The sequence below is a fragment of the Oncorhynchus gorbuscha genome, linkage group LG26, assembly GCF_021184085.1.
Source record: "Oncorhynchus gorbuscha isolate QuinsamMale2020 ecotype Even-year linkage group LG26, OgorEven_v1.0, whole genome shotgun sequence".
NCBI classification, from domain to species: Eukaryota; Metazoa; Chordata; class Actinopteri; order Salmoniformes; family Salmonidae; genus Oncorhynchus; species Oncorhynchus gorbuscha.
This window is the reverse complement of record NC_060198.1, coordinates 15,618,876-15,645,035: the sequence shown is the minus strand read 5'-3', so window position 1 is coordinate 15,645,035 and position 26,160 is coordinate 15,618,876. Positions and strand designations below refer to the sequence as shown.

Below are 26,160 nucleotides of genomic sequence, written 5' to 3'. Positions count from 1 at the left end.
TACACATGTAATATTTATTGCTACAAAGACAGCTTGCTGCTCTTGTGATGTCTTCATAAGCATTTCCTGAACCTCCAGAGGTAACACACTAAGGTAGGCTATCCAGTGTCAATGAGCTGCTAACCTAATTGTTTGCGAAAAAAACAGAAGCAATTTACTGAACAAAAATATAAACGCAACATGAAACAATTAACGTTTTCGCTGAGTTACAGTTCATATAAATGATATCAGTCAATTGAAATACATAAATTAGGCCCTACTCTACAGATTTCACGACTGAATACAGATATGCATCTGTTGGTCACAGGGGCGTGGATCAGAATACCAGTCTACATCCCGTGTGGCCTCGTAACACAACACATCTCCTTCGAATAGAGTTGATTAGGCTGTTAATTGTGGCCTGTGGAATGTTGTCCCACTCCTCTTAAAATAGCTGTGCTAAATATGACCTGGAGCACGCTGTCGTACACGTAGATCCAGAGCATCCCAAACATGTTAAATGGGTGACATGTCTGGTGAGTATGCAGGCCATGGAAGAACAGACATTTTCAGCTTCCAGGAAGTCTGTACGGAGCCTTACACTGTGAACACTGTTCACAATGTTGACATCAGCAAACTGCTCTCCCGCACGATGCCGTACACGTGGTCTGCGGTTGTGTGGCCGGTTGGATCTGCTGCCAAATTCTTTAAAACGACATTGAAGGTGGCTTATGGTAGAGATATTAACATTAAATTCTCTGGCAACAGCTCTGGATATTCCTGCAGTCAGCATGCCAATTGCAAGCTCCCTCAACCTGAGACATCTGTGGCATTGTATTGTAGCAAATCTGCACATTTTAGGGTGGCCTTTTATTGTCCCCAGCACAAGGTGCACCTGTGTCAAATCATATTATTGGTCACATACACATATTTAGCAGATGTTATTGTGGGTGTAGCGAAATGCTTGTTCCTAGCTCCAACAGTGCAGTAGTATAATAATTCACGTCAATATACACAAATCTAAAAAATAATGGAATTAAGAAATATATAAAATATTAGATTGAGCAATGTCAGTGGCTCATATGAGATGATTAAAGCAGTATGTAAACATTATTAAAGTGGCCATTGATTCCAAGTCTATATAGGGTAGCAGCCTCTTAGGAGCAGGGTTGCGTAACCGGGTGGAAGATGGCTAGTAATGGCTATTTAACAGGCTGATGGCCTTGAGATGGATGTTTTCAGTCTCTCGGTTCCAGCTTTGATGAACCTGTACTGACGTCGCCTTCTGGATGATAGCGGGGTGAACAGGCAGTGGCTCGGGTGGTTGTTGTCCTTGATGATCTTTCTGGCCTTCCTGTGACATCGGGTGCTGTAGATGTCCTGGTGGGCAGGTAGTTTGCCCCCGGTGATGCGTTGGGCAGACCACACACAGCACCCTCTGGAGAGACCTGTAGTTGCGGTCGGTGCAGTTGCCATACCAGGCGGTGATATAGCCCAACAGGATGCTCTCCATTGTGCATCTGTAAACGTTTGAGGGTTTTAGGGGCCAAGCAAAATTTCCTCAACCTCCTGAGGTTGATGAGGAGCTGTAGCGCCTTCTTCACCACACTGTCTGTGTGGGTGGACCATTTCAGATCATCAGTGATGTGTACGTCGAGGAACTTGAGGCTTTCCAACTTTCCGTTGATGTTGATAAGGTCATGCTCCCTCTGCTGTTTCCTGAAGTCCACGATCATCTCCTTTGTTTTGTTGAGGTTGCGTGAGAGGTTATTTTCCTGGCACCTCTCCCAAGGCCCTCACTTCCTCCCTGTAGGCTGTCTTGTCATTTTTGGTAATCAGGCCCACTACTGTTGGGTTGTCTGCTAACTTGATGATTGAGTTGGAGGTGTGCATGGCCATGTAGTCATGGGTGAACAGGGAGTACAGGAGGGGGCTGGGCACGCACCCTTGTGGGTCCCCTGTGTTGAGGATCAGCATCTGGGCTTGCAGCCTTGCGGGGGTTAATACGCTTAAATGTCTTACTCAAGTTGGCCACGGAGAAGGAGGGCCCACAGTCCTTGGGCGTCGGTGGCATCCTCAAAGCAGGCGAAAGTGTTTAGCTTGTCGGGAAGCAAGACGTCTGTGTCCGCGACGTGGTTGGTTTTCCTTTTGTAGTCGAGGATTGTCTGTAGACCCTGCCACATACTTCTGTGTAATGATCATGCTGTTTAATTATGTTCTTGATTGCCACACTTGTCAGGTGGATGGATTATTTTGGCAAAAGAGAAATGCTCAAAAGCAGGGATGTAAACAAATTTGTGCACAATATGAAATAAATACTTTTGTGCATATGGAACATTTCTGGGATCTTTTATTTCAGCTCATGAAACATTGGACCAACACTTTAGATGTTGCGTAAAAAAAATGTTACGTGTAATACAGTGTGCGTTTCCCAAACTACCTTGTATTTTCAACAATGTACAAATTGAACATAATTATTAACGTTAGATAGATGCGGATACTCGTGGAATGGCGACTAACCTCTCTCCAGAAAGTGTATTTTTCATGGTCAGTTCACGTCAATGTTCTCGATGGTCGATTCCAGCTGCTTTGAATGATGAGACAGTCTTATACAAACGTGCTTTTATCATGGAAATAATTCGTCAAATAATTTGTACTGGAAGTTATAATGAAAACATCTCATTAGAACTATGTGTTGATGCCCCAAAAAATGTTTTACTCCATGAAGATCTGTCCTTCACCTAATTATGTCCTACCATGCACAACGCAATTGTAAATTTTCCTAGCTATTACATATGGGTGGGCTTTCATCCAGTGATCTAAATATAGATGCATTGATTGTTACCTGGTTATAACGATGATGGCTATTTAAATAATGACACTAAAATAACGTTTTATTGCCGATAACTTAATCATTAATAATCTATCAAACTTGTACGGCAAACGTGTGCATCATCATATTCAGTTATTTCCAGTCGGGGTTTGTGAGCTGTGATTATTTATGCTGCTGCGAAATATGACAACAACTCTCTGATTAAGGTAACTTTCAAACACATATTTGGAAATAACATTATATCCATTCTGTGGACACGTGGTCCTCGTGTTTCATCGGCAGTGAAGATGTTTGTTGTAGCTAATCGCACTATAGTAGCCAATCAAATAAAGCTAAACAACATTGCAGTTTCTTGGGAGTTGACATGACAGCAAGTATTTTAGCTAGCTAACGTTATTACCTAATGCTTTCTTAAATAGCACTGTCAAAGTACAGCAAGTGAGTACAGAAGGCTTTACCTGTTCATTATTTTTCATTGCACATATATAGGTATACGTATACCCAACGTTATAGATTCAGTGAGTTCAATGAGAGTCCCTGGCCAGACACGACCCACCCACCATGGACGAGTGCCTTCCATCAGACGCAGTGGGCAGACGTGTGGCTTGTGACGGGGAGCGTGGCACGGTGCGGTTTGTTGGCACAGTACCACCAACTGCGGGTAAGCTATCTAGCTTACAGACGGCTTGGAATATCGATATAATAGGCAAAATAACACACGCGTTATCCACAGTGTGTGTGGCAGCACCGTTTGAGAGAAATGCACAATTATTCTTGGTCATGCACTATAACCAAGTACTTATTCAATGCCTGTACTTAGCAAGTCCTCTGTGCTTAGGGTTGTGGCTTGGTGTGGAGTGGGACAACCCTGATCGAGGCAAGCACAATGGAAGCCATGAAGGTGTCCACTACTTCACGTGCAGGTAAAATAAACCATATCTAGTATCTCCATGATGGTAGCATGACATAGGTGTCATCCTAATTACTGTTAACCCATATGTAAAATCTTCTGTAATTTGGTCAGCTGCGTGATTAATTTCTGTGCTCATTCGTGTTAGAAATTGAAATTCTGGCAAAAATGAAGTCTCCACCCTCCAAAAAGGAAACAGGAAACAGACTTTTGGTTTGGAACGTGGCCGTTATGTGTTTTTGCTGCTCTCAGACCAAGATTCTCTCCCCCTCCACTCCACCTAAGGCACCCGAAGGGAGGCTCTTTCGTCCGGCCCATGAAGGCCAGCTTCGGGGGTGGACTACCTGACGGCCATCAGGCGGCGTTACGAGATGGAGGTCCAGCAGGTCTTGGGAGAGGAGATCCAGATCTCCATGAGGACGGTGGAGATGGTGGGCTTCGAGGCCATCTCGGAGAAACAGAAGTAAGGGGACAACAAGGCTTTGGAGCCTGAGAGTGAGAGGGTATTTTTTTAGGCTTAATCTGATTTAGGGAATCTGTCCCAAAGTGGGCTTGTTTGTACAGTCAACTTCGTATGTACTGTTTGTAATACTTAAGGAGTATTGTTAAAGCATGCCACCTATACCAGAGGATGCCAGTATCAGGTCCCAAAAAGAGGTTTCTAACCTAAAGGCTATTCCCTGGTTAAATAAATAAATATTAAGTTAAGAATGTTATAAAAAGTAGGCTAATGCACTTTAATTGGGACTGTTGAACTGCACCACTCTCCAACAGATTTGCACTTCTGATGTGCAGTCATCTGTACTTATTCAGTGAAAAGCATTGTTATCATCTGTACTTCTCCACGGGGTGGAAAACCTCACTGATGTTGCACTGAGGTTGCGTGAGGTTTCCAGCCTGGGCCCTGCAAACGAAATCCAAAACACCACTCCCCGTATCCTTTCATTGCGTAGCTTTTAATTAGTTAATAAGTGCCCATGTCAAAAAAATACAACTATAGTTCATTTTAATTATTTATTTTTAAACCCATTTTTCTCCCAAATTTTGTGGTATCCAATTGTCTCATCGCTGCAACTCCCGTACGGACTCGGGAGAGGCGAAGGTCGAGAGCCGTGCTTCCTCTGAAACACAACCCAGCCAAGCTGTGCTGTTTCTTAACACAATGCCCGCTTAACCCAGAAGCTAGCCACACAGACGTGTCGGAGGAAACACCATACACCTGGCGACCCCGTCAGAGTGCAAGCGCCCGGCCCTCCACTGGAATCGCTAGAGCGCAATGGGACAAGGACATCTCTGCCGGCCAAACGCTCCCCTAACCCGGACAACGCTAGGCCAATTGTGCGCCGTCCCATGGGTCTCCCAGTCGCGTGACAGAGCCAGGATCCAGGCCACAGAGGCCTGCTGTGACAGAGCCAGGATCTCTAGTGGCACTGCTAGCAACTGCGATGCAGCGCCTTAGACCACTGCGCCACTCGGGAGGCCACAAAATGTTAATGTTAATAATACTTGAGTGCACTTCTCTGACCTGGACTTACTGTGATATGTAGCTACATTACACCATGTTTGTGTCCCAAATGGCACCCCTTTTCCCTATATAGTGCGCTACTTTTGACTAGGGCTCTGATCAAAAGTAGTGCACTTTAGTGAATGTGTGTGTTATTTGGGATACAGCCCCATGTCCTGTTAGTAAATGTACGGTCCACCCACCCAATTGATTTAGCTTGGGGGAAGCATTGATTGGACATTTACCTGATGGTGCGCTACTACTGCATCCTTAATGGTCACTGTCAGACGTGCTGATGTTGGACCTGTGTGGGAACCTCCTGTGCTGCTGGGACGACGTGATGGCCATCACGGAGCAGATGGAGGAACTCAAAGAGCTTCAGCTCAGGTAGATCACACTGAATAATGGTGTGTGTGTGTGTTTTTGTGCCCGACTTTTCTCAAACTCTGATCCCCTCACTGACGTGTCTCTCTCTCGTCCTCTGTCCCCTCAGCCACAACAGACTGCATGTGCCCTCCAACCCTACGGTGCGACCTCGGGCCTTCCCCTGCCTCAGGGTCCTCTCCCTCTCACCAACTGTGCCCTCACGTGGCCTCAGGTGACAGCCACCACCCTGTACCCTTCCCTTAGGCATTATGGGTCTCTTTCTCAATGCATATTTCCTCAATTCCTTGTATCCTCTATGCTTACATCCTCAAAACTCATTGGAGAAGAAGGTTGGAGGGAAAGAACCTTGGACCTTATCCACCTATATATGGTTGAGAAGGAGGCAAGGATTGAGGATGTGAGGATTGAGGAAAGATTCATTCAGATCAATCCCATCTGAAGAAAATCAAATTTTGCAGGCTGATTTTATTTTGAAAGGTGTTTTTATACCAGTTAATACGGTAATAGATCATTAAGTTGCAGTGCGCGATATGTTAATTAACGAGCTGGTGCAAACCTGTTGGAAGGCCTAATGAAATGAGAAAAACTTCTCTATATGCTGTCTCTTTATATTTATCTCCTCTCCCTTTGGTGTTGGTCTGTTAGCTGCTTGAGTGCCCCCCCCCCCCCATGTGGCCACTGCTGGAAGAGCTCTACGTCTCTGAGAATGACATAACTGAACTGCAGAGGTAAGGTTTTAGCCGTTTTGGGTCTCCCTTCCAATTTATTTTTTATTTTTTTCTAAAACAACATATAGAACTGACTTGTATTTCCGGCTCTTTCGCGCAGGCCAAACAATGTCTTACAGTCCTTGGCAGTTTTGGATCTCTCAACAAACCCTTTGGTTAATGGAACCGTACTGAGTATTGCTAAACTGCAGAGGTAAGAGCGAGCTTAACCCTACCGACACAGACACTTGTCTTATGACAAATGACACAGCCCTGTCGTTAGCTTCGACTTGTGCATTGACAGTTCTTGGGAGTACTTCACTTTCATGAGCAATAATCAACAAAACCTTTTTTGGGGATACATACTATCCTAGTAAATTAGTATTTCGTTATTTGCTTAACATTAGCATTTCAATGAATAAGCATTTATAACATTTATAATAACTTATGTAGCATTTATCATGGAATTTACAATAAAGTGTAACCTTTTTACATCCATGATTTTCATGAATTTCAGACTGGAGAATCTAAATACTGGTCTAAATCTAAAGACTGGTTTGTCGACCTTGAGGTTTGATGATGCACTGCCTGGTAAAGTTTACATCCACACTTCTTTTTTTTATTTTTATACTTTATATTTTTGTGTGTTTGTTATTGGAAGTCAAGTTGAATGAACATATCAGTCGAGATATTTGGTGAAGATGTCAGAGCATGCATATAGATATGTGTTTTGATGACCGGTATTTCACAATGTGTAAAACTGTAAGAGCGAAAGATCGTCATTTAGTATACTGGTATTTTTTTTAATGTCTTCTGAAGGTTGCAAAACAGCTATGTTTCCTGCCCTGAAAATTCTCACAGTCAATAGCAACAACATTTCAGAGGTGAATATTGTCTGTGAGTGGAGATGAAACGGTATGAACATTTCATATCACGATTGTGACAAATTATCACGGTTATCAGTATTATTATCACGGTATTGTTCAAATGTGCTGGAAATGTTCCAAAAGTACTGATACACACACACTGAAATCATTTCACCAAGTTTTATATTAAAAAGCAACAAACAACAAATAAAATTAGCAGCACTATGCACTTTGTGTACATAAGCATTAAAATAATAACATTAACATTAAAGATGACACCATGTGGCCATGAGAAGTAAAATTTTACCTCGTGCAGGTTTAAATGAACACAACCTCAAGTAAGCAAATCAAATGTGCATATAAAAGCAACACAAGTAAAGCAATGTGCATGTAAGAGCAATACAGCCATATGCAAACAAATCCAATGTGCAGGTGTTGACATTAAAATAACAACACACAATATATAAACCAATCAAGTGAACAGCACTGATTGTATGTCCGTTCTCTCCTTCATACAGAAATAAGGTGCTGCTGGCCTAACATCCTGTATGTATGCATCTTTGCTGACTTGAGAATGAAATGTAAAAATGTCAGCATATTTACTTTGTCCGGTTAAAGTAGTGATCTGTGAGGGGAGACAATGTGCCCACTGGCACTGAACACTCTCTGATTACACGCTGGTTGCTGGGATGCACAAAAGCTTCCTGGCAACCCTGTCAAGGTGAGACAGCTCTGATGCATGGCCCCTCCACCACACCAGTGGATCCTCTTCTGCTGGAATGGGTGGCAAAGACGGGTAGACCTTGATCTCTTCTTTTACTTTTGGGATGGTCGGAATCTGACCCCCTTTACCTCATCAAGGCAACAGATAGGTGATCTTTCTCAGCAACCCAGCCAGGCCTTTCCCCTCCGATGCCACTGTGGGGGTGGAGGTGCTGCTGGTGCTTTGTGGTTCTTCCCTGACTTGTGCAGCTGCCAGCTTCAAGGCCTCCTGGACACAGCTGTCAGTGTCAATTTTTGCAGCCTCAGGCTCATCTAAAAAGCTCATTTTGAAGCGTGGGTCAACGAAACAAACAATATATAATAATATAATAATATATGCCATTTCAAACCATGTGCATGACTCTCTCTTTGCCTTCTCTGTGTATCTGTTGTTAAACTTCTTCGGGATCGGTGTCCCTTCCACGGGACGGTTGAGCTAACGTAGGCTAATGCAATTAGCATGAGGTTGTAAGTAACAAGAACATTTCCCAGGACATAGACATATCTGATATTGGCAGTGTCTAATTTTGAACATGAAGTTATTAATAAACAAATTAGGCACATTTGGGCAGTCTTGATATAACATTTTAAACAGAAATAGTGGTTCATTGGATCAGTCTAAAATGTTGCACATACACCGCTGCCACCTAGTGGCCAACATCTAAATTGCACCTGGGCTGGAATAATACATTATGGCCTTTCGCTTGCATTTCAAAAATGGCACAAAAAAATACACAAAATAATGTTTGTTTTTTCCTTCTTTGTATTATCTTTTACCAGCTCAATTGTGGTGTTCTCCATTCTTTTCACATTTCCATAAACTTCAAAGTGATTCCTTTCAAATGGTATCAAGAATATGCATCTCCTTGCTTCTGGGCCTTAGCTACAGGCAGTTAGACTTGGGTATGTCACTTTAGGCAAAAATGAAAAAAAGGGTACGTTCTTCTCTCATTACCCTTTTCATCTCCTTTGTCAGGGATGGCTCTGTATCCTTTTCCACCAGAACATCATGGGTGATGTGGTCCAGGGTAGGCTTGATGGCTGACAGTGTCTCTGAGCAATTGCTCCATGACGCATGCCGGTATCCTTGGACATCAGTTGCCATGTTCCTCTTTCACCAGCCAGTGTCGCACAGACTGGCTGCTGTTGGCTAAAGAAACGCTCAAGCATCTTGTGTGTAGATCCCCTTCGGGTCACCACATCATGGATCAGAGCCTTCTGTGGCACGTTGAGGGCAGCTTGCTTTTCTCTCAGTTCTCTCCTTCTCTTCCGGCTCCGTGAGAAGCCTTGGATGAGATGACGGCACTCCTTGACTGCGGTGTCAACTCTTTGAATTGTCAGAGCCTTTGAGATGGCCAGGTTCAAATGATTGCCAAAGCACCCAAGCCACGGATCTGGGAACTCTTCAAAAGCCTTGATCATGTTTGTTGTGTTGTCTGTGGTTATGCAGACCAGGTCTTTCTTGTTGACCCCCCCCCCCCCCACTCTTCCAGCATATTCTCAAAAAACTCTCTGTTGTGAGCCGAGTGATCTTCTGGGAAGAACTGTTTTTCCAGGCAGTTTGATTCCAGTTGCCAGTCTGGGGTGATGTAATGGATAGTGAAGCTGATGTAGGGTTGAACCACCCCCTGCTTTCATTGGTCCAGAGGTCAGTAGTTGTAGCAAGCCATGTGCCTTGAGCCAAACTTTTTCCAACATCAGCTTTAACCTGGTTGTACAGGTTTGGGATTTCAGTCTTGGAAAATAATATTTGTGATGGCACTTTGTAGTGAGGCACAGCAACCGCCATCAGCCTCAGAAAGCCAGGCCTCTCAACAATTTGAAATGGCCTCATGTCCTTTGCAATGTAATAATGAAAGGGCTGCAGTGAGGTCTAGGGCATTTTTAAAAATGTGGATGCATAAGCAGCCTGCCTTTTTAAATGCTTGCTTCAGTGTCTGTGTCACAACTGTAGATGAGGGACCAGTAGCATCACTGGGTTTTTGCCTGCTGCACGCCCACTCTGTCAACAAGGGAATAGCAAATGTAGTGTTATTATTACTACATTATAATTATTATTATTCACCCTCTCTCACACACACACACACACACACACACACACACACACACACACACACACACACACACACACACACACACCACACACACACACACACACACACACACACACACACACACACACACACACACACACACACACACACACAACACACACAACCTCTCTCACACACACACACAACACTCACACACACACACACACACACACACACACACACACACACACACACACACACACACACACACACACACACACACACACACACACACACACACACACAGTCTGTCTTCTGTGTTGCATTTGCGTATATGCAAAGACCCCATGCACAATTGACATAAATACAGGAGTCTTGTATATGAGTCTATAGTGTTTTTCCTGTTGGAACACTTTTACAACCAAGTCGACGACTGCCGGATTTTAAATGAACAAAATGTTGTTTGGGTGACTAAACTACATAACACGGTGCAATGGACGAATAGTGTGCAGACACACGACGCATACAGCAGCAGAACAACTGGTAGTGTTTTTCCAAGAGTAGGTAACACTGAAATCTTCAGTTTACATTATTTACATGCTATTAGCAAGTTAGACAGACAAACCATGACATTCTCCCCCATTCCAAAGTCCCCACATCATGCATTGAGCTGAACGTTCACTTACCTTGCATTCGCTCTAAAGGGGCGGTGGTCACGAAGATGACTCAAGAGATTAAGCACTCTTGTAAAAACCAAAATACGACCACACTTCAGAGCTCTATCACTGCCTTCCGCCATGTTTTGACATAAAACTAAACGCACGTTGCATGCTGCGCCTGTGTCAGACTTGCTAACTTTGGTTGATGCGGGACAGTATTTACCGTGAGTTTTTCAAACCTCGGTTTTAATGATAATTCACATTTCAAATGGTCATCCTAACCGTCGGGGATTTTACCGTGGTTTATCGTGAAACCGTTAACCGTTTCATCCCGATCTGTGAGTAAGGTCTCTCTTCTAAGAGAGATTTTATTTTAATGAAATGTATCTCGATATATGAATGATGAATTACTAAACTAACGTTAGTCTGCAAAAAGTTAATACTTGTTCTGTAAAGATAGATAGTAGGGGGATGAATAAAAGTATTCGCATATAACTCAATCCTTTATCTCCCCTCTCTAAACCCTACACATACACTCCCTTGTGCTTACACACAAACACACTGACACTGCAATACATACAACGATAAAAATCACACATTCGCAGACATGCACTCTTACAATCTCATTCACTCACTGACACACTCATTGACACACACACTCAGTGGTCGGTAATAAACGAGCTAGAGAAGCTGCAGAGCCCCCCGCTGAGCCGGGAGAACCCCCTGCTGAGCAAGGAGAGGAACTCCGGCACAGCCATGCAGCTGCTCATCGCCAGGGTGGGCCCGGCTGAAGTCCCTCAACAGGGGGACGGTGAGGCCCGTCCTCCATTTAACAATACCGCGTGTTGATTAAGCTCCATTTTAATACACCCGGGTTTGAAAGACGGACACAGCTTACAGTCGATCCACACATGGCCGACATGCAATTTATACTGGTGCATTAATGGTCAGCCAATGCGCGCAAGCGTAAAGTGATCGCTGTGGTAGATCCAGCTATATGCCTCCATCCCAAATGAATGGAACAAATATGCACCTAAGAAAACCAGGAAATTAGACCGTGCTTACTGTATCTTAATTCGATATTTGAGGTGTATAGTAGCTGGGACGTGGTTTCATCTAGACATTGTGAAATGTACCTTTTTTAAAGCTATACATGTTTCCTTCTCGTATCTCCTCTTATGAATCCATCAGTGTTTGCGGATGCGCTTGCTGAAATCCTCCATTCTCTTTCCCTGTTAGCTGTAGGTCCTGCCTGAGGACAGGAGGGGGGCGGAGCTGGACTACTGCAAGATGTTCGGGCTAGAGTGGCTGGCATCCGGGGGACACCGAGACCCCCAGCAGAACCGCCCCAGTGCTGAATTCACCGCACAGCACCCCCGCTATCAGAGTCTCATACAGAGTGAGTCACGAGTGTTTACATTCCTCCCGAGGAATTCTTCCGTTTCCGTGGCATAACGTTTGGCCGGAGCAAGGAGTTTGGGTAGCCAGGCAACCGGATTGGAAGTTTAAGCGATATTCCGAAATCCATGAGATAAATGTACAGCACTAAAACCTGGACGAAAACACAGCGCAATATCTATTCAGCCAGAGGAGACCAATCGATGTAGGAGAAGGAAACACTTGGGTTGTGTTCATTTGGCACGAAACGAAAGAGAACTGTTCAAAACTAAGTGAAACGGGAAGAGAACATCTGAACTTGTCCAATAAGAGACCCTAGTGTCATGTGCCCCTTAGTGCACACTTGGGTTGTGTTCTATGTGAACAATTTGTGTATTTGTATTTATTAGGATTGTATCAACAGCTTACATCATAAATAAAACAATCGTGTAATAAACTATTACAAAATGACTCTTATTACTCTCATTCAATGAGGTACCGGGCAAATGAGAACTAAGCCCATGAGGGGTGGAGTTTCCCCATCCCTGAGCTATGATACCTTTCATAGCTTGGCCTTGAGTGAGTTAGCAGCAGTTAAGGTGGTGTCAAATTGACCTACAACTTTCCAGCAAATACAGCTCTGAATATGTGGCTATGATCCTACACTAGGGCTGACTCCAGTTTGGTCGATAGGCTGTTGGTCGACCAAGATGGGTTTTTTGTTGTTGTCGCAAATAGACCCCCCCCCTCCCATGCTTCATGAGACACCTGTATGATTCGTGCCCGTCTCAGTGGACTAATTCTTTGAGGAGGCCACAGGGATGCCCCGGTCCAAGAAGAAAGGGAGTGTGGCAGAGATGCACAAAGCACATCTCTGTCTAGAATGCGCTCTCTCCAACCATTTTGTGCACGTTCATTGTTTCATAACTTCATTGTGTGAATTGTTTGCCCTTTGATGTTAGTGTCTAATCGATTCCCCATTTACAGATCACCAGTAGTAGCCTACATTTACCATTAATTCCCATCATTTCTGATCTACAATGTTTCCTTAGTTTACTGTAATTTCTGTTGCATTCAATATATTATTTTTTTTACGTTTACCGTTCTCTATCAGAGTGGACACATTGTTTGCAGACCTCAACCTATACTACACTTGTAAGAAACACGTTTTGGTTTATTTAATTCCATATATGACTTTTGTCAATTTTATTGTCTTTTGTTTGGAGTGCTTCTGTCAATGTTAAGGATGCGCACCTGATTACGCATATAGAAGTAAGCCCACTAAAATATAAAAGGTTCCTGGAGGCACCTTTAGGGGTTCCTCAGATTGCCACACCGGTAGAACCCCTAAAGCTGCTTCCAGGAACCTTTTTAAACAGGTTCCTCAAATAACCTTATGTCCCATGTATTCTATTATTAATAATGATACAAATAACATTAAGTGGCAAACTTGTAAAGTCACAAATACATTTTATTGACTTTAAAAGTCACAGAAATATCCCTTGCAGACATCACAGGAATCTCTAGTCTCTCATATCTCGCACTACAGCCAAAGGTTTGCCATTCATACAATATTTGTTGATAATTTATCCCCTCGTCAATTCCCAGAAGGTGTCTGAATGAACAGCATTGTTCTTTTCACTGATGCTGCATACTCAATATTAGAAGGGACATGCATCCCCATGGAGATGTCTTCCTGCTCTTCAGTGAGTAGCTCCTCTCCATCCAGGAAGAGTTGGATGTGGCTCTCATCCGCAAAGGGTTTTCCCCTCTATTCTTATGGTAGATGATGGGAACTTTACACACTGGAAGAAGAATAAAAAATGTAAGTTACTGAAGTCATATTTCAAACAATAAGTTAATTGAGCACAGCATACCTTACACAGTACAACTAACTTGGCATGTATTTATTTGTCTGCTGGGAAATGCAAAGCTGGTCTGAGATGTACAGGCCACTTGGATTGTCTTTGAAGAGGTAGGGGAGGAGCAAAATGGCTGCATTGACCTTCACACCTTCAATTGGAGGGTGTTTAATAAAACATCTGGATTAGAATCAATAGATTTAGAACGGCTGCGTACTGTTAAGGGTACGTTTCACATGCAGTAAGAGTGGAGAGGAAAAAAAACAAACCTTAGTGAGCCTCCTCTGTGTGTGAGAGAAGTGCCGTCTTGTAGAGATTTGGCAACTCCACGGCCACACCCCTCTCCGTTTCTGCAATGACTTTGTCGACCATTGTGCCGAATCCTGACAGAACGTTCCTGTCCACATCCGTACTGAATTTGCTTCTTATCTCTGAGAACCTGAAAGTCACTTTGTTTATAATGCATCGTCAATGTATCTCGGATTCAGATTACAGTACTTGGCTATGTTACATTAGCTGTGCTTTGTGCCATTTATTTTTATTAGACTTTACAGTGGCTGACAAATGGAGTGCCGGGTACTGTTTTAAGATGTCCTTGGTGCCTTTGTTGTTTCATATATAGTTTCCGTTTTCAGTCCTTTTCATTTTGTCTTGTAGAGAACATATGTTTGTTATTTTTTTTGGCACTCCTGCATCTTTTCAACGTGGAACCTCCGACATGAAGGAATCCTCTCCGGTCTCGATATGAAACAAATCTAATATAAAATATTGATACATGCAATATCAAACGCAAAGTTCGCATTCACAAAGCATCTGAGTTCTGATCTAGGATCAGGTTCCCCCACCATTACAATATTATTTATGATCTTTAAAAAAAAAACGATCTGGGATCAGCGGTTCGACTGAATATGGGCCATTCTTTGTATGCAGATACCTTGGCTATTTTGGTCGGGGCTTTTTTTTCCCCCCTTGCCTCTTTTTCCCCCCTTGCCTCTCCAAACTTCTGCATTTCCTGTACTTGTGCAACTTGAGCAAGTGGCTGCCTTTCTTCTTTGTATTTATTCTTTATCAGGCCATGCCATGACTCCTTAAATAAATAAAAATACAATATAAATATAGGACAAAACATACATCACAATAAGAGAGACAACACTACATAAAGAAATACCTAAGTGTTAGAGGAAATTGTAGTTAAGATGATTAATTATGTATACATTATTGATTAGAACCATTTATTCTAATACTATTATGTTATGATATGAAAAGTAAAAGTTATTGGTTAAGCTGTTACTGAAAATATAAGCAGAACTAATTTGATTGTCTGTGCCTCTTGGGAAGGTCAAGGGGGAGAAAAAGCTTTTCAGACAAGATAAGAATGTTTGGGTTTTGTTCCATTGGTGAGAGAAAAGTATATATTTTAGACAGGTTGTAATGTCTGGTTTATGAGGGGAGTAGAAAGCATCTCCGGACCTAAACAAAAAAACAACGGGGCTATCTTGGGAAACTGATGATGTCATTTTGAGTTTATAACCTATGGAAATCTGTGTATGTAGTTAGTACTCTCTGGAATTAAACACTCTTTAACCTGGCTTTTAAGACTGGTCTCGATCTACTTCATGCATAATTAATGAACTTACAATTTATTAATGAATTAGAAATTAGTGTTAATTGGTTTTGGCAATTAAAGCATAAAGGAATTTAGAATTCCTCTATCACTAAGACAACAACATAGCAAGGTAGCAATACATGACAACACAGCATGGTAGCAACACAACATAACAACAACATGGTAGCAACACAACATGGTAGAAGCACATAACATGGTACAAACATTGTTGGGCACAGACAATAGCACAAAGCAGCCACAACTGTCAGTAAGAGTGTCCATGATTGAGTCTTTGAATGAAGAGATTGAGATAAAACTGTCCAGTATGAGTGTTTGTTTGCAGCTCGTTCCAGTCACTAGCTGCAGCGAACTGAAAAAAGGAGGGGACCCAGGGATGTGTGTGGTTTGGAGACAATTAACAGATTGTGACTGGCAGATTGCGTTTTGTATGTGGAGGATGAGTGCTGCAGTAGATATCTCAGATGGGGGGAGTGAGGCCTAAGAGGGTTTTATAAATAAGCATCAACCAGTGGGTCTTGCGACGGGTATACAGAGATGACGAGTTTACAAGGGAGTATAGAGTGCAGTGATGTGTCCTATAAGGAGCATTGGTGGCAAATCTGATGGCCGAATGTAAAGAACATCTAGCCTCTCGAGAGCACCCTTACCTGCCAATCTATAAATTATGTCTCCGTAATCTAGCATGAGTAGGATGGTCATCTGAATCAGGGTTAGTTTGGCAGCTGGGGTGAAAGGGGAGCAATTACAATAGAGTATTCTCAAGTCTAGATGTAACTTTAGCCTGCAGCTTTGATATGTGCTGAGAGAAGGACAGCGCACCATATAGCCATACTCCCAAGTACTTGTATGAGGTGACTACCTCAAGCTCGAAACCCTCACAGGTAGTAAACTCTCCACCTGTGGGATGAGGGGACTTCTTCTTACCAAACCACATTACCTTTGTTTTGGAGGTGTTCAGAACCAGGTTAAGGATGGAGAATTACATTTATTTATTCAGTTAAGAACAAATTATTATTTACAATGACGGCCTAGGAACAGTGGGTTAACTGCCTTGTTCAGGGGCAGAACGACAGATCTAGCAACCTTTCGGTTACTGGCCCAACGCTCGAACCACTAGGCTACCTGCCACTCCTGAAAGCTTGCTGGACACAAAGATAGCTTTGTTGTCGAGCATTTAACACAAACATCCAGGGAGGTGCCAGCTGAGTGTCATCTGTATATAAATGGATGAGAGAGCTTCCTACTGCCTGAGCTATGTTGTTGATGTAAATTGAGAAGAACGTGGGGCCTAGGATCGAGCCTTGGGGTACTCCCTTGGTGACAGGCAGTGGCTGGGACAGCAGATTTTCTGACTTAGCAAACTAGCCCAAAGACCCCTCAGCGACACCAATAATCCTTAGCCGCCCCACAGGAATGGAATGGTCTACCACATCAAACGCTTTGGCCAAGTCAATAAAAATACCAGCACCGTATTGCTTAGAATCAAGGGCAAAGATGACATCATTGGGGACCTTTATGGTTGCAGTGACACATCCACATCCTGAGCGGAAACCAGATTGCATAACCGAGAGAATACTATAGACATCAAGAAAGCCAGTCAGTTGATTATTGACAAGTTTTTCCAGCTTCCAGGAGTTGTGTACAAATCCTTGTGAAATGGGGCTGTGCATTATCATGCTGAAACATTACATTTAACATTTACATTTAAGTCATTTAGCAGACACTCTCATCCAGAGTGACTTACAAATTGGTGCATTCACCTTATGACATCCAGTGGAACAACCACTTTACAATAGTGCATCTAAATATTTTAAGGGGGGTTTAGAATTGAGAAGGATTACTTTATCCTATCCTAGGTATTCCTTAAAGAGGTGGGGTTTCAGGTGTCTCCGGAAGGTGGTGATTGACTCCGCTGTCCTGGCGTCGTGAGGGAGTTTGTTCCACCATTGGGGAGCCAGAGCATCAGCGTGGAACAGTTTTCACTGAGCTGAGTTTCCCCCAGGGAACTGTACTTCCTCAGTGGTAGGGAGGCGAGGAGCAGGCCAGAGGTCGATGAACGCAGTGCCCTTATTTGGGTGTAGGGCCTGATCAGAGCCTGGAGGTACTGAGGTGCCGTTCCCCTCACAGCTCCGTAGGCAAGCACCATGGTCTTGTAGCGGATGCGAGCTTCAACTGGAAGCCAGTGGAGAGAGCGGAGGAGTCTGGGGTGACGTGAGAGAACTTGGGAAGGTTGAACACTAGACGGGCTGAAGCGTTCTGGAACGTTGTGGGTGAGTTGTAGGGGTTTAATGGCACAGGCAGGGAGCCCAGCCAACAGCGAGTTGCAGTAATCCAGACGGGAGATGACAAGTGCCTGGATTATGAAACATGAGGTGATGGCGGCAGAGTGGCACGACAATGGCCTCAGGATCTCGTCACGGTATCTCGATAAAATGCAATTGTGTTCATTGTCCGTAGCTTATGCCGGCCCATACCATAACCCTACAACCACCATGGGGTACTCTGTTCACAACGTTGACATCAGCAAAATGCTCGCACACAACGCCATGCACGCTGTCTGCCATCTACCCGGGACAATTGGAACCCGGATTCATCCGTGAAGAGCACACTTCTTCAACATGCCAGTGGCCATCGAAGGTGAGCATTTGCCCACTGAAGTTGGTTACAGTATCAAACTGCAGTCAGGTCAAGACCCTGGCGAGGACGACGAGCACGCAGATTAACTTCGCTGAGATGGTTTCTTCTTCGGTTGTGCAAACCCACAATTTCATCAGCTGTCCAGGTGGCTGGTCTCAAACAATACTGCGGCTTATAGTAGAGAAATTAACATTCAATTCTCTGGCAAAAGCTCTGGTGGAAATTCCTGGTCAGGATAACAATCTTACACTCGCACAAAACGTGAGATATCTGTGGCATTGTGATGTGACAAAACTGCAAATTTTAGAGTAGCCTTTAGAGTAGCCAGCTCAATCTGTGTAATGATCATGCTGTTTAATAAGCTTATTGATATGCCACACCTGTCAGGTGGATATTCCATAATGATATTCAATAGGCTACATTTGTTGGTACAGACGATGAGAAATGATGACGTAATTTACTTTTGTACTGTTATCCAGCACCTAAGAAATGTGCACTACACCATGAATTGGAGGGGGATTGTAGTGTGTGTGTGTGTGTGTGTGTGTGTGTGTGTGTGTGTGTGTGTGTGTGTGTGTGTGTGTGTGTGTGTGTGTGTGTGTGTGTGTGTGTGTGTGTGTGTGTGTGTGTGTGTGTGTGTGTGTCCCATAAAATCCTCCTATTGTCCCGCATTTGGATATCTTAAATGTGGTCACTTAACTGCAATCAACCAATAGTATTAGTGTTTCCTGTGCAGAACCATGTTGTATCTGGCACCTGTCACATACAACTTTCCACCTGAGAACAGGGATCAATCTCTGCTTCCAACCTTTCCACTGTTTCTGCCATTTGCCTGTGTCCCTGTCTCGTTTCATTACTGTCTGAATACAGTGTAAAAACCACCTAAAAAAATGTTTAAAACAATTATTAGCATACTTAAAATTTCATCCCACAAGAAACTCAAAGAAAGTTGTCAAATGTTTAGTGTTCATTTAATGTTCAAAGCATCCTGAATACACTTGGGAAAAAAATAGTCGACCCTGGTTATAGGCCTAATACGTAGAATTGCAGGAAATGAGCTTTAAAACAATCAAATGTTCCTGGGAGAGGACCCCCAGTCCCCCTGTATAGGGGTTGTTGAAGGGGGCAATGAAATTCACATATCATACCTCACTTCAATCACTCCAAAAGTTGGCAGCCCTGATTTTGGTAGCCTTGTGAAACCAGGCTGACTGCTGCACTCACATTTCGTAACCGTTCATATGAGATCAGCAGACCTGGGTCAAATACATGTTTATTTTCTTGATTACCCAAGGTGTGTTTGATGTCACTGACTCCAGTGTGCTGGGTAAGCAACATTGCCTAAACAAACACTGATGTTTGCAGAGTGATAAGAGCTGCCGGGAATTTTGGTTTAAATGATCGATCAGTAATAATAACACAAAACACACTCTTACAAATCAGCTAAATCGCAAAACCTTCCCCAGGTATTGGTGGGTAGGAATGCTCAATCTTCTGTTAGGTCCAAAATTACAATGATTTGATTACAGCATTACCTCAAAAATGGAGGAGGCAGGTGGCAGTGGGAGGAAGTGGGTAGCTGGTCTGTCTGCCCAATATAAAGGATCAAAACTGGCAGAGGAACAAAAATGAGCCAAATAGGAATGTAAAACATTTTCATTTGAGAACCAGGATGTTGACAGCTGTGGCAAAATAACTTGGAAGAGATGTTTGATGTACCGAGTCCATGGCACAGGGTGTATGAGTTGATATATAGAAACAGGATTGTGTCGAGGCACGGATCTGGGGAAGGGTACCAAACAATGTCTGCAGCGTTGAAGGTCTCCAAGAACACAGTTGGCTCCATCATTCTTAAATGGAAGAAGATTGGAACCACGAAGACTCTTCCTAGAGCTGGCTGCCCGGCTAAATCTCTGAAACTGGAAACCCTTATCTCCCTCACTAGCTTTAAGCACCAACTGTCAGAGCATTTTACAGATTACTGCACCTAGCCCACCTATAATTTAGCCCAAACAACTACCTCTTTCCCAACTGTATTTAATTTATTTATTTATTTTGCTCCTTTGCACCCCATTATTTTTATGTCTACTTTGCACATTCTTCCATTGCAAAACTACCATTCCAGTGTTTTACTTGCTATATTGTATTTACTTTGCCACCATTGCCTTTTTTTTGCCTTTACCTCCCTTCTCACCTCATTTGCTCACATTGTATATAGACTTGTTTATACTGTATTATTGACTGTATGTTTGTTTTACTCCATGTGTAACTCTGTGTCGTTGTATCTGTCGAACTGCTTTGCTTTATCTTGGCCAGGTCGCAATTGTAAATGAGAACTTGTTCTCAACTTGCCTACCTGGTTAAATAAAGGTGAAATAAAAAAAATAAAAAAATAAAAATAAACTGAGCAATCTCTGTGGAGATGGGAGAACCTTCCAAAAGGACCTCTGTAAACACAGAGGTACATTTGGGAGAACCTTCCAAAAGGACCTCTGTAAACACAGAGGTACATTTGGGAGAACCTTCCAAAAGGACCTCTGTAAACACAGAGGTACATTTGGCAGAAATATCAACTATGAAGTTTTATGACGAATGTAGGCTACTGTTTTTGTAGCTGATTAGCTGACAAATTTGCTCTCATTCAGTACTATATGGTCCTCTTGTCTGACAAAAATACATACAGTTACACCTCTCTTTTAAGAATTATTTTTAGTATTTTTATCCAATTAGTAGTTACACAGTCTTGTAACTACAGACTCGGGATAGGCGAAAGTTGAGAGCTGTGCGTCCTCCAAAACACAACCCAGTCAAGCTGCTTCTTGACACAACACCCACTTAACCCAGAAGCACCAATGTGTAGGAGGCAACACTGCACACCTGGTGACCGTGTCAGTGTGCATTGCGCCCGGCCCGCCACAGGAGTCAATTGAGCGTGATGGGACAAGAACATCCTTGCCGGCCACACCCTTCCCTATTGCCTCAAATCCAATATCGCTGCCATAATACCATTTCATTCAAATTAAATCACGTGTAAATATCAATTTTGTACAACTCATAAAGACTGTTTTGGTGTTATTAATTTTTTATGATGCTAGAATATGCATATTATTGACACCTTATGATAGAAAACACTCTAAAGTTTCCAAAACTGTAAAAAATATTGTCTGTGAGTATAACAGAACTGATATTGTAGGCGCAAGCCTGAAAAAAATCCAATCCGGAAGTGACTCATCTTTTGAAAGCTCTGCATCCCTATTGAGCAGTGAATGGGCTATCAACCAGATTACTTTTTCTCCATATTCCCATAGCATTGTGATGTAGTTTTATGCATTTATGTTGAAGAATACCCGTAAGCGGCTACATTGCGCAAGTGGTCACCTGATAGCTCTCAGAGTGATTCTCACGTAAAATACAGAGGTAGCCATTATTCCAATCGGTCCTACTGAAAAATTGTCCCGGTGGACATATTATCGAATAGATATTTGAAAAACACCTTGAGGATTGATTATAAACAGCGTTTGCCATGTTTCTGTCAATATTATGGAGCAAATTTCGAATATTTTTTGGTGTTTTCGTGACTGCAATTTCCAGGAGATTTCTCAGCCAAACGTGAAGAACAAACGGAGCTATTTCACCTACAAAAATAATATTTTTGGAAAAAAGGAACATTGGCTATCTAACTGGGAGTCTGGTGAGTGGAAACATCCGAAGCTCATCAAAAGTAAACAATTTAATTTGATTGCTTTTCTGATTTCCGTGACCAAGTTACCTGCTGCTAGCTGGACAAAATGCTATGCGAGGCTATCGATAAACTTACAAAAATGCTTGTCTAGCTTTGGCTGTAAAGCATATTTTGAAAATCTGAGATGACAGGGTGATAAACAAAAGGCTAAGCTGTGTCTCATTGTATTTCACTTGTGATTTTCATGAATAGGAATATTTTCTGTCTGTTGCGTTATGCTAATTAGTGTCAGTCGATGATTACACTCCCGGACCCGGGATGGAGTCACTAGATGTTATTAAGTCAAAACTGTAACTGAACCACTCAGGAACATTCAATGTCATCTTGGTAAGCAACTCCATTGTATATATTGCCTAGTCTTTTAGGTTATTGTCCTGTGAAAGGGGAATTTGTCTCCTAGTGTGTAATGGAAACACTGGGAGTCAGGAAGCAGGTGCAGAAGGTGAGTGTAATGATAAGAATAAGGCAGAACAAAACAGGAGAAGCGTACTGAACGTGACCAAAACCAATACTGCCTGATGACTGAGCCTACCCAGGACTAAATAAAGGGAGAGTAATCAAGGTGATGACAGTAGGTCCAGGTGTGCGTAACAATGGGGAACAGGTGTGTGTGATGACGGTTGCCAGGACCGGTGGTTAGTAGATTGGCGAAGTCGAGCGCTGGAGCGTAGGAGGGACCTGATGGTATAGGCCAGGCCTGGGCAATTCCAGTCCACGGGGGTCTGATTGGTGTCACACTTTTCCCCCATCCTTAGCAAACACACCTGATTTATATTAATTTAATTTTTAACTGAAGGTCACGATTAGTTGATTATTGGAGTCAGGTGTGTTAGCTGGGGCTAGGGCAAAAGTGTGACACCTGTCAGGCCCCTAAGGACTGGAATTGCCCAGGCCTGGCATGGCGGTAGCCCCATCGATGTCCAGGCACGGACGGAACCAGCCAGGGGACCAGAAACCACAGGCCTGAAAAGGGAAACATGAAAAGAGGGTGAGATCTGGTAGTTGGGGGGGAGTTGTAATCGATGTGTTACCGGAGGACCTTGAAGGGCCCTACAAACCGGGGGGGGATCAGCTTCCGGCAGGGCAGGTGGAGCGGGAGGTTCCCTGGTGGAAAGCCAGACGTGATTACATTTACATACATTTAAGTCATTTAGCAGACGCTCTTATCCAGAGCGACTTACAAATTGGTGCATTCACCTTATGACATCCAGTGGGACAGTCACTTAACAATAGTGCATCTAAAACTTAAGGGGGGGTGAGAGGGATTACTTATCCTATCCTAGGTATTCCTTAAAGAGGTGGGGTTTCAGGTGTCTCCGGAAGGTGGTGATTGACTCCGCTGTCCTGGCGTCGTGAGGGAGTTTGTTCCACCATTGGGGGCCAGGGCAGCGAACAGTTTTGACTGGGCTGAGCGGGAGCTGTACTTCCTCAGTGGTAGGGAGGCGAGCAGGCCAGAGGTGGATGAACGCAGTGCCCTTGTTTGGGTGTAGGGCCTGATCAGAGCCTGGAGGTACTGAGGTGCCGTTCCCCTCACAGCTCCGTAGGCAAGCACCATGGTCTTGTAGCGGATGCGAGCTTCAACTGGAAGCCAGTGGAGAGAACGGAGGAGCGGGGTGACGTGAGAGAACTTGGGAAGGTTGAACACCAGACGGGCTGCGGCGTTCTGGATGAGTTGAAGGGGTTTAATGGCACAGGCAGGGAGCCCAGCCAACAGCGAGTTGCAGTAATCCAGACGGGAGATGACAAGTGCCTGGATTAGGACCTGCGCCGCTTCCTGTGTGAGGCAGGGTCGTACTCTGCAGATGTTGTAGAGCATGAACCTACAGGAACGGGCCACCGCCTTGATGTTGGTTGAGAACGACAGGGTGTTGTCCAGGATCATGCCAAGGTTCTTGGCGCTCTGGGAGGAGGACACAATGGAGTTGTCAACCGTGATGGCGAGATCATGGAACGGGCAGTCCTTCCCCGGGAGGAAGAGCAGCTCAGTCTTGCCGAGGTTCAGCTTGAGGTGGTGATCCGTCATCCACACTGATATGTCTGCCAGACATGCAGAGATGCGATTCGCCACCTGGTCGTCAGAAGGGGGAAAGGAGAAGATTAATTGTGTGTCGTCTGCATAGCAATGATAGGAGAGACCATGTGAGGTTATGACAGAGCCAAGTGACTTGGTGTATAGCGAGAATAGGAGAGGGCCAAGAACAGAGCCCTGGGGGACACCAGTGGTGAGAGCGCGTGGTGAGGAGACAGATTCTCGCCACGCCACCTGGTAGGAGCGACCTGTCAGGTAGGACGCAATCCAAGCGTGGGCCGCGCCGGAGATGCCCAACTCGGAGAGGGTGGAGAGGAGGATCTGATGGTTCACAGTATCGAAGGCAGCTGATAGATCTAGAAGGATGAGAGCAGAGGAGAGAGAGTTAGCTTTAGCAGTGCGGAGCGCCTCCGTGATACAGAGGAGAGCAGTCTCAGTTGAATGACTAGTCTTGAAACCTGACTGATTTGGATCAAGAAGGTCATTCAGAGAGAGATAGCGGGAGAGCTGGCCAAGGACGGCACGTTCAAGAGTTTTGGAGAGAAAAGAAAGAAGGGATACTGGTCTGTAATTGTTGACATCGGAGGGATCGAGTGTAGGTTTTTTCAGAAGGGGTGCAACTCTCGCTCTCTTGAAGACGGAAGGGACGTAGCCAGCGGTCAGGGATGAGTTGATGAGCGAGGTGAGGTAAGGGAGAAGGTCTCCGGAAATGGTCTGGAGAAGAGAGGAGGGGATAGGGTCAAGCGGGCAGGTTGTTGGGCGGCCGGCCGTCACAAGACGCGAGATTTCATCTGGAGAGAGAGGGGAGAAAGAGGTCAGAGCACAGGGTAGGGCAGTGTGAGCAGAACCAGCAGTGTCGTTTGACTTAGCAAACGAGGATCGGATGTCGTCGACCTTCTTTTCAAAATGGTTGACGAAGTCATCTGCAGAGAGGGAGGAGGGGGGGGAGGATGATTCAGGAGGGAGGAGAAGGTGGCAAAGAGCTTCCTAGGGTTAGAGGCAGATGCTTGGAATTTAGCGTGGTAGAAAGTGGCTTTAGCAGCAGAGACAGAGGAGGAAAATGTAGAGAGGAGGGAGTGAAAGGATGCCAGGTCCGCAGGGAGGCGAGTTTTCCTCCATTTCCGCTCGGCTGCCCGGAGCCCTGTTCTGTGAGCTCGCAATGAGTCATCGAGCCACGGAGCGGGAGGGGAGGACCGAGCCGGCCTGGAGGATAGGGGACATAGAGAGTCAAGGGATGCAGAGAGGGAGGAGAGGAGGGTTGAGGAGGCAGAATCAGGAGATAGGTGGGAGAAGGTTTGAGCGGAGGGAAGAGATGATAGGATGGAAGAGGAGAGAGTAGCGGGGGAGAGAGAGCGAAGGTTGGGACGGCGCGATACCATCCGAGTAGGGGCAGTGTGGGAGGTGTTGGATGAGAGCGAGAGGGAAAAGGATACAAGGCAGTGGTCGGAGACTTGGAGGGGAGTTGCAATGAGGTTAGTGGAAGAACAGCATCTAGTAAAGATGAGGTCGAGCGTATTGCCTGCCTTGTGAGTAGGGGGAAGGTGAGAGGGTGAGGTCAAAAGAGGAGAGGAGTGGAAAGAAGGAGGCAGAGAGGAAAGAGTCAAAGGTAGACGTGGGGAGGTTAAAGTCGCCCAGAACTGTGAGAGGTGAGCCGTCCTCAGGAAAGGAGCTTATCAAGGCATCAAGCTCATTGATGAACTCTCCGAGGAACCTGGAGGGCGATAAATGATAAGGATGTTAAGCTTGAAAGGGCTAGTAACTGTGACAGCATGGAATTCAAAGGAGGCGATAGACAGATGGGTAAGGGGAGAAAGAGAGAATGACCACTTGGGAGAGATGAGGATCCCGGTGCCACCACCCCGCTGACCAGAAGCTCTCGGGGTGTGCGAGAACACGTGGGCGGACGAAGAGAGAGCAATAGGAGTAGCAGTGTTGTCTGTGGTGATCCATGTTTCCGTCAGTGCCAAGAAGTCGAGGGACTGGAGGGAGGCATAGGCTGAGATGAACTCTGCCTTGTTGACCGCAGATTGGCAGTTCCAGAGGCTACCGGAGACCTGGAACTCCACGTGGGTCGTGCGCGCTGGGACCACCAGAGTAGGGTGGCCGCGGCCACGCGGTGAGGAGCGTTTGTATGGTCTGTGCAGAGAGGAGAGAACAGGGATAAACAGACACATAGTTGACAGGCTACAGAAGAGGCTACGCTAATGCAAAGGAGATTGGAATGACAAGTGGACTACACGTCTCGA

General features: G+C 44.5%; 1 pseudogene; it reads left to right on the top strand.

Annotated features, from left to right (window-relative positions):
- The first annotated feature begins 2,273 nt into the window (after window positions 1-2,273).
- On the top strand, window positions 2,274-12,344 carry LOC124016339 (annotated as a pseudogene).
- The last annotated feature ends 13,816 nt before the right edge of the window (window positions 12,345-26,160 follow it).